At 40.1% G+C, this 13,289-nt stretch overlaps 1 protein-coding gene across 2 annotated transcripts in view; it reads left to right on the forward strand.

Annotated features, from left to right (window-relative positions):
- CSMD2 (CUB and Sushi multiple domains 2) overlaps positions 1 to 13,289 on the forward strand; it is a 1,446,274-nt gene that overhangs the window by 12,062 nt on the left and 1,420,923 nt on the right. The gene's annotated exons all lie outside the window — the stretch shown is intronic.

The following is a 13,289-nucleotide window of genomic DNA, read 5'->3' on the forward strand; positions in this document are numbered from 1 at the left end:
GGCAAGAGGAATATCAGGGTATCAGGAGGGCAAAGGCATTTTTTGAGAGGTTGTCTCTTTGGCCTACATGGGCAAGATAACAGTGGGGAAGATTAACTAAAACTGCTGCACACAGAATCTGGTTCAGCTGTGCATAGTAACCAATCAGCTTCTAACTTCAGCTTGTTCAATTAAGCTTTGATAATAAAACCTAGAAGCTGATTGATTACTATGCACAGCTGCACCAGATTCTGTGCACCCGTTTTAGTAAATTTTCCCCAGTGTCTCTTTAAAACTACCTAAAGTCCAACCCCAGACAACTGGGGAAATTTCCTTCACTTTCTGTAGTGGGCCAAAGCATAGCCTGCTTCTCCTGATCACAGAATAGTACTGTTGGTCATGGAGATTCCATCGGAATAATAATAAAAAAAAAAAAACAGTAGTGAGGCATGAGCGGTAGTAGCGAGTGGACAAAAATGTGATCTTCCAAGTTGAGCATAGCATTTACTTAATTAAATACCCCAGTTTTAATGCTCTTAGGGATCTCTCTGTGTTGCTTGTACATGATTTCTGATAGCGGTTCATTTTGAGGGCATATTCAAATTTGCGCAGAGATTGGTGTTTTTTTTCACTAGACAAAGCAAGCAATTGTTTTCTATGTGCCCCAGTCAAACTAGAACCCAGCCAGCAGCTGCGGAGACTTACTGTGCTAATGTCACCTACTTGACTGTGGAGCCTGAGATGATGAGGTTGGCCTCTTGCACGATTCCCATTCAAGCAACCCTGATAGTGGAGACAGGGACTGCTTGGGTAGTGGAAGAGTGCAGGTGCCTGGAAGCTATAGGAGTGAGCTTTAGCTTGGAGACACAGGAATCCTTCTAGTGGCGGTGTGGAGTCCGGTCACAAGCCTTGTTCAGCAAAAGCTAGGCAAACAGGTGCAGAATCAGGGTTCAAGGTCCGGAACAGGCAGAACGAAGCCGATAACGTGCTGGCAGTGGGGTACCAAATCAGAAAAAGGAGACGTACTTATAAATCCAAACCAGGTTGGTAGCATAAGCGAGAAGCAAATATAGCAGTCAGGGGTGATCCAAGAGAGGTGTCAGATGTAGCCGGGTCAGAAACAAGGTTAGCAGACATGGAATAGAATCAGGAACACAAGAACCAAAGCTGAAGACAATCCAGCACTGAAGCCAGGCAGATACTAAATAGGCTGCTGGGTGACAGAATCTGTGGATGCGTGCTCATACCTACGTGTACGCGCACGTGCCCCCATGTATGTGCTACCTATGTTGTGTACGCGCATGTGCCCCCATGTATGTGCTACCTACGTATATGCTCACGTGCCCCCATGTATGTGCTACATACGTGTACGCGCACATGGCCCCATGTATGCGCTACCTACGTGTACGCGCACGTGCCCCCATGTAGGTGTACCTACATGTACACGCACATGCCCCCATGTATGTGTACCTACGTGTACACGTACATGCCCCCATGTATGTGCTACCTACGTGTACGCGCACATGCCCCCTTGTATGTGCTACCTACGTGTATGCCCACCTGCCCCCATGTATGTGCTACCTACGTGTACGCGCACGTGCCCCCATGTATGTGCCAATGAGCATTTGCGTGTACATTCTAGTCCTTGCTCGTCTTGGGCTTCTATGCTCATGACATGCATATCTGCTGAACGGAAATGAGCATCTGCTTTGCGAGATCCCTGACAGCTAAAAACTGCAACATGTCTGCAGTTTTCCACCCTGCAGCTCTCTGCCGCACTGTGCATTTTGAGGAGCTGCAGGGCATACAAATTAATAAAATGTCACTTCGTAACATTTTATTAAAATTAAAAAAGTGCAAAACACTGCCTTGCATTGATTGTCAAAACACAAGGTATCACTCTCTGCAGCTCGCCCAGCATGGACTCTAGCCCACACAGGAAAACAGAACGTGTTGCTATGAGGCTAGTGTAAACTATCCCTCCCTAATATAGATTTTTCATTAAAGTGGTTGTAAACCTTTGACATAAAAAAATGAAAAAAGCGTATCTTCATAAAATTCGTACGGATATCTATCCTTAGAATCCATAGTGTGGGTTCTGGGCCTTCTCTCCTTACTTTGCTATCTGCTTGTGTCACTTCTTGCAGTTTTCTCACATTAGGCAATACATGGGGTAGGCAGCAGATGAGATTGGTGTAGGCAGCAAAATGATATCAAGTTAGGTCAACTAAGCAAATTTGAATTTTTAATGAAAAAATTGCAGCGTACCTATCATGATATGCATTTTAAAGAGTTTCTTTTTATTTATTCCCACTCTAAGATGTTAATACTAGCAAATAATATGAATTAAATAACAAAAAAAATTGAAGGGGATCTACTAACTATTTCACTGGTACAGGTGGAAGCAAAAAAAGATTTTTGATATACTGGCATATATGTCAATGGAAGAGCAGATTGTAGAACCAAGAAGATTGTCAATACCAGACGTGGGAGTAGTCTCAGCATTCTAAACATTCACAAATGATGTGCGGCACAGTGACAATGCCTGGTTCCGGTGTTTATTAGAACATGAACAGAAATACACTGATAGAAATGCTCTTTATTTACATTTTTAAACATAAATGCTAATATTTGTTGGATTATTTTTTATTTGCATTAAATAAGAAAATCTGCATTGTGCCTTGCATGGCCCATTATATAGACACAAACAGAATTGAGGTATTTAATAAAATATATGTTTTTTTTGGCCAGTTAAAGCTACCAGTAATTGCATACAATTTTTTTGGGTTGAGCTAAAGCAGTAAAGATGGAGTGGTAACACCATCATTCTGCAGCAGATCGATACTGTGTTGGTCTGTGCCATAGGCTAGAATGTAAGACACAAAACATTCATAAATTACTTGAGCAATCTTGTAGTACTGTCATGAGCCTGCAAACAGACTAAGGCCTTCTAATCTATACTGGGTAAATATAGACATTACAGTGCTCTCATTGGTCTCAGACTGTAAGTATACAAATTATATTTGTGCATCTATGTATATAATCTGACAAGATAAATATCACTCACATATAGTAAGCTAATGGATGTTCATTACAAAAATGTCTTATTTATGCCTTGATAAAATGTCTGCATAGAATTGGATGATCATAAGGAAGAAACTGCTTAACTGCTTAAAGAGGAACTGTAGGCAGATATAAAAAAGAACTATAAACCCGGTAATAAAATAAATATATCATATAATATAATATAATTTAATTTAATAATTCCTTTTAAAAATACAAGCTGATTGGCCAATGATTCATTGGTGTTAGTATGTTCTGAACCAGTGGAGGCTGCTGCTAAACTTTTCTGGGGGGGGCGGCAAACAAACCCCCCCCCCTCAGGTCCGCGATCACCCCTTCTGGGTCGCGGTGCTGCGGCTTCCCCCCAGCTTTACCGGAAGCCAATAGCAAATATTGATTCGCTAGTGTCACAAGTGGGTTGGTTCCTCCCCAAGCCCAACCTTTTTCCAAGCCAATTATAGCTATAGGCTCTAATCGTGTGCTTGAAAAAAAAAAAAAAAAACACACAAAACAATCCCACACCCTAAAAAAGTCCTTTACTCATGAGAATGGCTATTTAGCCTTCCTCATTTTTGGTTACAAATCTAAAAAAAAAAAAAAAAAACACATAGAAACCTATGAGACCGGCGCCCCACATGCAACCTTGCATGCAAACTAGGTGGCGGTGCACCTGCTCCCCTTACGGACCGACCGCTCCTATTCTGAAAACTTTTTTAAATACCGATCTGGAAGTTCTGGATGGCATATCAGAAATTCTGTCTTCTCTTGCTGTATGCTTCTTTCAGATTAGTAAATCAGATCCTGTATGGCAGTTCCCATAATTCTCTTAATATATTTTTTGCATTTAATTGGTATACAAGACTGCCAACTGGGAGAGGAAAAGCCAGTTAGGGCTCTATTTCCTAATGCAGTCCTGTCATTTTATTTTCCTGAACATGTTTACAAGACGGGGGAGCAGAGAAATGATCCAACAAGTGTTTTGCTGCTCCTCACTGTAATGTCATCAGGTTGGTAACTTAATTGCGGAAATGAAAGGTGGGGTCACCTGCATAGCCATGCTGCCTGACGTGGAAACCTAGAATATGAGTGGCTGAATAGAATTACAAGCAATTGTAGCTGGTAAGACAGCTATGTATTAAAGTAGTATTAAACCCAAAAGCAAAAATCTCTCCAGTCGAATCAGTTACAGAGATGAGACAAGCCATTTAACACAGGGGTGCTTACAATAATCAGCTTTTATATATGTAAAACATTTAGGCTGGGTTCACACCTAACACGGATGTGACTCACAGCAGGGGTATGGTGCATCCCTGTTCTCCGTTTCAGGGATAATTCAGGCCCAAATTTTTTCCTGAATTCATGCCTAAAACGGAGCAGGTCCCCTGTGTAATCCGCTCACAGCCGCCCCGGAGATGTGTGAACCTGGGCACACTCTCCTGTCATGTGAATTGGAAGGGGGGAAACCCTCATACTAGTGTAAACCCAGCCTTATCCAAAAAGAAAAATAATTAGCTGTAACTGCCTATAAAGTATTAGTTGAAGCTTGGCTTTGATTTGTTGACATATTTAAATCTGCTAGTACATCTAACACTCCCCCACCCCCAGCACTACTTTCTAAAGGTGTCCCCCATGCTCATTTATCCAGAGTGGGGGCACTCTAATACAGGAGGTGTGTTATTGGCCAGATCACCAGGGGGAAAAAAAAGCCTTAAAAAAATAAAACGAATGCAACCACCACATCTAATGATTGTTAAGCTGTAATATCATATATTTTTGGTTTTGAGTTTAATACTGCTTTAACTATTTTCAGGGCTGCTGATGGGGGGACTACCAGTCCTCCTTTAGGGGGCCCTGGCATACAGGGGGCCCCAACAGCACGGGAATCTGTGTGGTCAGGCGAAGGGGCAATTACAGAAGGAAGCCCAGTGCGGCTCTCTGCACCAGCTGAAAGCCAGTTTCTCCCCCTCCGGCCAGCTTTCAGCTGCTGCAGGGAGAGACACACACACAGGGCATCATTACTGTAATTGCTTCTCTGACACCAATCCCCCTCCCTGTTCTGCCTGCTTTTAATCCCCCCCCTCCCCGTGTGCTCCCTTTTCACTGTGATGCCCCCCTTCCTCAGCGTTGCAGGCTTCCCTGTCCTGTAAAAAAAATTAAATAATAAGTAATCATTAAACATTGTAACAAATATTTAAAAAAAAATGTAAAATAGAATACCGTAAAATAATTGTAAAAATTGTTAACATTAAAAAAAAAATTATAAAATTTTTTCTTTAAATTCTCTGTTATGTTTATGTCCGCTAATAATAATTTTAGTGCATTTTAGTGAAAATATTGTCTTGGTAAATTCAGGGGGGGCTGCAGGTAGGCTGTACGAGGCCCTATGATTTCTAACAGCAGCCCTGACTATTTGCATGGAGTTTCGATTTAAAATGATTTTTATGCATTCTAAATATGTGTGGGTGTACACTGACTTGGACAAATGTAAAAGCAAGCCAGAGTTTTTTATTCTTGTGTATGGGGGTGCAATTAAAAAAGTTTAAAAAAAAAAAGGTTAAAAATTGCCATTTTCAAATAATGCACCATTGAAGTTTTGGAGGAAAAAAAAAAAAAAAAAAACACAGCTAACAAGAAAAAAAGTTATAATGCTTTTGGGACACTGAGGCTCAATTGAATTGAAGGTATACACAATTCCATGTTAAAGGTCAATCGGATATCTAAAGTGGTTTAAATCCATTTAACCTTTACAGATTTCTGTCATATGTCACTTAGAAGCCTGCAATTATAGAATGCAAACGTCAACTTTAGCATGTTCAATGTAGATTTATCGGAGTAAAATATATTGATTTTTTTCTGACTAAATAATATTCATAATAGTTTAAGGTTAATTTTTCCTGGGTATTCCTATTTACTGCAACTGTGAAATGCTGTTATTGTTTGCATCATCTATCTGACATTTAACAAACTAAAAAAGTAGGCAACATAACTAAAGGCATTACATTCAGCCACTCATTGTTGAGTCTATTTATAAAAGCTGGTTCGAGGGCTTACAATAGAGCAGTCAATGAAGGTCATACACCCCTGTATTGTGATAATTCCGACCAAAAACTTTTGAATAAATACTAAGATGTCCTACATTTAAATGTCTCATCCTTAACCACTTGACTTCCGGAAGATTTACCCCATTTCATGACCAGGCCATTTTGTTCCCCACACAAACAGAGCTGTATTTTGGTGGTATTTATTCACCACTGCATTTTTTTAAATTTTTTGCGCTATAAACAAAAAAAGACTGCCAATTTCGAAAAAAAAAAAAAAAAAAATATATATATATATATATATATATATATATATATATATTTTTTTTTTTTTTTTTACTTTCTGCTTTAAAACACATCCAATAAAAAAAAATGTAAAAAAATCTTTTTTTTTAAATACATTTAGACCAATATATATTCTGCTACATGTTTGTTGTTAAAAAAAAATAAAAATAAAATCCCAATAAGTATATATTAATTGATTTACATGAACGGAATAGCGTCTACAAACTATGGGATATATTTATGGATTTCTTTTTTTAATACTAGTAATGGTGGCGATCAGCGATTTGGCTTACACTAATTGACACTTTTGACACTTTGCCTGAACTAGTGACACTAATACAGTGATCAGTGCTAAAAATATGCACTGTCACTGTACTAATGACACTGGCTGGGGAGGGGTTAACAACTAGGGCAATCAAGGGGTTAACTGTGTGCCTAGCCAGTGTTTTTGTGTACACAGTGTGCTGCTTTCACTAGGGTAAGAAATCGATTCTATTCCATGTTTTGCAGAGACACAGAAAACATCCCTTTGTCTCTGTTAGAACTCAGATATGCTTTGTTTATATAGTTTTATAAACAATTTGCAGGTGCCGGAGGACATTGAGTGCCTGGTACCCGCAGATTGGCTTCTGCTGTAAATTATCACAGCACAAGTGGTCCGCCGGTGGAGCGTCTGCACCCCCTGCAGGCGGAAGCCTAGAATTACATATATATACGTGATCCAACGCACAGCTTCCATTCTGTAGCAGGAAAACTGCTTTAGGGCAGATGTCAACTGGTTAAAGATCCCACTGCATGACATGCTCTTTAGTTCAGAAACTTTATCAGTATGCCTTCTACCTTTTCCATGTTTCAGTTGTCAAGTTCACTAATTTCTCTGGATTTTACACTCTGCTTTCGCCTACTTTTTCTATATCTTGTTAGACCTGTGCGAAAGGGAGAATTAATAAAGATGCATGCTATTTTTTGGAAGTTGGTTTGACTAAAAACAGATTGTTAGAGTGGGCAGATTATTAAGAGGGGAAGCTCTGCTTTAAGGAAAAATGATATAGAGTTGAATTGAACATATTATTATGAGTCAGAACCAACAATATATTACAAGGGTTTTGGTTGTCAAAGGTCCACAATTACGGCAAGTGCAGTTATGGATGCCAGTGGTCAATATTTGAAATTACCATGTGCCTCTTCATCTATCATAGATTTCAAAGCTGTCTCAAAGCAGTTGTAGATTTGTGTAAATGGCATTTAAGCTTTATCTGTCCAATGGGGCTGGCTTATACTGCAATGCAGAAACAAAACACTTGTACCAGTGACAAGATGTCTAGGACTCAGGGGACTGTTCCCAATTTTTACAGGGAAAAAAGTAACAGGGGGCTTTTACAGGGAAAAAAGTATCCCTGATTTTATCCCCAGTTAACGGAATGTTCTCCTGATTTCTTGTTCCATCTTTATTAACCACTTAAGGACTGGAAGGATTTATCCCCTTAATAACAAGGCCATTTTTTTCAATTTGGCACTGCGTGATTTTAACTGGTAATTGTGCATTCATGCAATGCTGTACCCAAATTAAATGTATGTTCTTTTTTTTCCACAAATAGAGCTTTCTTTTGGTGGTATTTGATCACCACTGGTATTTTTTTTTTTTGCGATAAAAACAAAAAAAGACAGACATTTTTAAGAAAAAATTACATTTTTTTCTTTTAATAAATATTCAACAAACTCAATTTTTGTCATACATTAAGGCCAAAATGTATTTAAATACATGTCTTTGATAAATAAAAATCTAAATAAGCGTATATTTATTGGTTTGTGGAAAAGTTATAGTGTCTACAAACTACGGTGTATATACTGGAATTTATGCAACTTTTACTTTCTGACTGTCTATCTCATTTTTGGAAGTGCTAAAATGGCAGGGCAGTAGAAAACCACCACCAAATTACCCCTTTTTAGAAAATAGATACCCTTAGGAATTTGTTGAGAGGCATGTGGAGCCCATTGAATATTTAATTTTTTTGTCACAGGTGTTTGAAAAATGACAAAACAAATAAAATATAAGAAAAAAATTTCCACAAAGTTGTTATTGAAATTATATATTGCTCATACATGCCATGAATATATGTGGAATTATACCCCAAAATACATTCTGCTGCTTCTCTTGAGAATGGGGATACCCCATATGTGAGACTTTTTGACAGTCTATCTGCGTACAGGACCCCGAAACTAATCACCGCCTTCAGGCTTTCTAAGAGCGTAAATTGTTGATTTCACTCCTCACTACCTATCACAGTTTCGGAGGCAGTGAAAGTATACACCCAAAGCTATTTGCTGAGAGGCATGCTGGGACCATGGAATATTTTATATTTCACCACAAATTTTGGGAAAATTACAAAATATTTTTTTTTTACACAAAGTTGTCAATTAATTGATATATTGCTCAAACATGCCATGGGTATATGTGAAATGACACCCCAAAATACATTCTGCTGCTTCTCCCCTTTGGCATTCTAACCATGTACAGGACCCCAAAAAACAATCACCGCCTTCAGGCTTTCTAAGGGTGTAAATTGTTTATTTAAGTCCTCACTACCTATCACAGTTTCAGACACCATGAAATGCTAATATAGCACAAACCTCCCCCAAACTACCCCTTTTTGTAAAGAAGACACCCTAAGCTATTTGCTGAGAGGCATGTGGAGTATTTTGCAAATCTAGTTTTTTTTTGTCACAAAGTTTTGAAATTTGAAAAAAGAAGAAAAAAAAAATTTCCTTTTCTTTCTTCATTTCCCAAAACAAATGAGAGCTGCAAAATACTCACATGGGTTACTCCGTAGGACAAGAGAGCCAGAGAAAACCGTGGAAGGCGGCGGGAGGAGTCCCCTCCCACTGCTTGTAAAAGCAGTCTAGCAGCTAATTAGCCACTAGAATTGCTTTTACATAAAAGCCTACCACCGGCTGTAGAAAACTATACCAAGCTGATGCCTAAACCTGCAGGTATCATCCGGGTATGCCCACTCAAAGTCCAGCTATGTACCAGTATGCTGCTGGTCCTTGTTAAGCAAATATTGTAAGGTTCTTTTTTTTTTCATGCAGCCTGTGGGCTGCATGAAAAAAGAGAACCTAGCAGATCCCTCCATTCACATCAGTCGATGTGGATGAAGAAATCTCTGCCAGAAAGTGTGTGGTATGCTCACTGCTGGGAGGTCTAATACTCATTAGACCTCCCAGCATCCACTCACTTCTAATAATGGGCATACATGCAATGTTCTTTTTTTTCGTTCAGCCTATGGGCTGAATGAAAAAAAAAAGAACATAACAGGTTCCTTCATTCACAACGATCAATGTGGATGAAGAAATCTCTGCCAAGAAAAGTGTTAAAAAATATATGGTGAAGCATAGGGGCCCTACCCTCTGTGTCCACTCCATTCCTGTGCTTCACCATATATGTTTGTTTTTTTAACTGCGGTGGTGAAATCACCCCCTACAGTGCTGCAATCATTTATTTACGTATATGCTGAGAGCAAATGCTGTTGCTGTCAGGATAAAATAATCTGTGCTGCAGCTGAAGGGCGTACCTGCAAAGCAAACAATGGTTAACAACAAAAACAGTAACATTAAAACATTACAATATAATAGTATACAGTTCAATAAAACAGTAGAATAGTGGTATCTGCAAAGCAAACTATGGTTAACCATGAAAAACACAATAACAATAAAACATTACATTACAATAGTATACAGAACAGTAAAACAGTTGAACGGCGGTATCTGCAAAGCATACTATGGTTAATAATGAAAAACACAGTAACAATACAGTACAATTACAACAATTACAGTATAGCAGTATGCTATAAAGTACAGTAAAACAGTAAGAACAGAAAATACAACTTTTTTTGTATTTGTAAAAAAAACTTTAAACATTCCAGGCTAGGGTCTCTCAAAATGTGATAGCCATCGAATGTCTTTCGAGACCCTTTGAGAAAGTGTGCCCTAGACTGTGCCGTGCTGTATCCTATACTAATACTTCACTAGTGTGTGGTAGCGATGGAAGCAGTCCCTGATGCAGAGATCAGGTTGGCCAGGACAGGAGGGACAAAAATAGCGTGTGTGTCGTGCCTATATCCACATTTTTTACAGACACAACATCTTCTTTGGGGTGTTCTTTGGGTAAGGGTACCAGGAAGGACATCCAGAAAATGCCTCTCTTGCAGCCGGCTCACTGCTTCTGGATTGTGAATTTGGGCCACAGCACCTTCTGAGTACAGAAGGGCTGTGATGATCCCTTCCTGGAATTTTAGGAAGGATCCACTTCTTCATGACGCTTTGTATAGCACTTAAGCACTTAGCAGAGCTAATTGGAATAAATATACAGACACTTTTTTGTACCAGTGTCTGGCCTTATGGGCAACTATGTATGGTGCCATCATCTGGTCATTGAAGTCCACCCCTCCCATGTTAAGGTTGTAGTTGTAGGCACAGAGGGGCTTCTCAACAACACCAGTCACTATAATTTGGACAGTCGTATCTGCATGAATAGAGGACAGAACCTAAACTTTCCATGTGTCTCTCCACTTCACTGCAAGCAATTTATTACACTTCAAACAGGCTTTCTCCCCCGTTGGGAATCTACAAGCCATTGGGGGAACCCCCGGCAATTATGTCGCACGGTGCCCATGGCAGCAGAGAACACGGGCATATGATGAATTGGGTCAGTGGACCAATATGACCACAACTCACTATTTTTAGTAATGCCCATGATGAAGATAGGCCCAGAAAGGTTTTAAATTCAGAAACAGTGATGCGTTTCCATGCAAATTCTCTGGCAAGGGTCAAATTTGGGTTTGCGGCGATAAATTGATTGGCATATAAATTGCTTTGGTCCACAATAGATCTGTACAAATCTTCTGTAAAAAAAAGGTCATAAAAACCAATGGGAGTAAAATAAGCAGTTTCCACCTGAATTCTGGGTTGGCCAGTGAATGGGGGGAAGTACGGGCGCTGCAAAAGTGGTGGGCTCTCAATCAGGATTTGCAAGGGCATCAGGAAGGACACTATGGGCTCTATGGGCCTGTCTTCGAATTATTGGTGGCTGCTGGACACTACTTGTGCTAGCCACCACACCAGCCTGAACTGCATTTATGGACTAGCCACGTCACCAAATGTTACTACAGATTGGGTTTGTCTACCACCAGGATGTACTAGGCTGCTGGTGCTCACCAGTTCACCAGAAGGTTGAGCGGCATTATTACCGACACTGCTGCATATGAGAACCATGCGATTCTTTCACCTCAGCAACAGAAGAGCGGGGTCGGGTACGCCTGACCTTAGCAGGGACCACTACTCCATCATCAGAGCTATCTGTCAGGGTGCCGCTGCTCTCTACAAGTTAGTATACTGAGCCTGATTCTGACAGTGAGGCTTCCTTATCGTTCGCATCTGTTGTGCTCAGCATCATGTAGGCCTCTTCACTAGTGTACCTCTGTTTGGACATTTTGGCCAATAAATTCAAAGGGACCTAGTGAGACTCACAGGTAACAAAAACCTGGTTGTCAAGGACTGTTTGAACTGCTACCCAAAAAGTGCTAGCAGAGATCAGGCCTGACTCTGCTAACACTGCGGTTTTGTGTGCTGTGTATCGGAAGTGGCAGTGATCTGCTGATTCTGCACTTCTTGGGGGCTGGGCAGAGGGGCTAAACACTATACTAGTAATGGAGGTGTTTAGCGTGTGTGTCAATGGCAATCAACGGGTTAAAATGTACTACTAAATATGTAGTGGGCAACCTGACGCTATCCTGGATTGACAACTAACGATAATGCTAACTGACGTCACCCGTGACACTAATACAGTGATCAGAAAAAGATCTGTACACTATAATAGTGACACTGTGACAGGGCAGTGAAGGGGTTAGCTGGGGTGATCAGGGGGTTAAATCTTTATTACAGAATATATGGCGGGTACCCTAAACCTATCTGGGACTTACACTAACTACCACTAACTGCCGCTTACACTAACTGACATCACAAGTAAGACTAATAGTAAATTATCTGTACACTGTATATAGTGACACTGTGACAGGGAATGAAAGGGTTAACTGGGGGAGGGGGTAATCAGGTTGTGAAAAATGTGTACTGATTTAAGTGTAGTGTTTGTGTACTCACAGTTTGATGCTCTCTCCTCTCACGCTGGAACTGAAAAGGGCTGCAGAACGGGAGATTGCATCATTTACTGTGCCTATGTGTACATTACACAGGCACAGGACATTCTGTGATTCGCCAGAACCCATCAGCAGGTCCAGGCCATAAATCTTTGAGCGACGTACAGGTACATCAATTCCGAGCCACCTTGCCTTAGTAAATCTGGTAAATGAATGGTGTCCCAGGCCCAGGCTGCTGCCGAGTAATCTGTGTGAGCAACATTTTTGTGTTTGACCTGGAGCAGGAGGTGGGAGGGGATGAGTGTGTCTGCTCCCCACTGTGTCCAGGGTTATTGATGATGTCACATGCTGATATCATGTGGTATACCCAGACCCTCCCCTCTTGGCTCTAAAACTTTCTTGTTATAGCAAGTACTATTTGGTGCCTGTGTTGTAGGGTTGGAGCCTGCACATGTAAAACAATAAAATGATAATTTCAATAGTAAAGGCAGCAGAACATAGTTGATTAATTTATGCAAGCTGAACCTACTAATGAAGTCCCTTGCTAAAAACACTATGACTGAATATTACACTACATGGAAAAATACGTTGAATTTTTCTTAACTTCTGCAAAATATTATAATATTACTATCAATAAAAGATAATTGGTTTATACACTTGAGTTAAAATCTAATCAGGATCAGAGGACCCCTGGATATCTGTGTAAAACATAGTCCACAGTGATCATCTTTAGTGTATGCTTCAGACTGCAGGTATTATGTCCTCTTGGTCC

The sequence above is a fragment of the Pelophylax lessonae genome (assembly GCF_965119305.1).
Source record: "Pelophylax lessonae genome assembly, chromosome: 2".
NCBI classification, from domain to species: domain Eukaryota; kingdom Metazoa; phylum Chordata; class Amphibia; order Anura; family Ranidae; genus Pelophylax; species Pelophylax lessonae.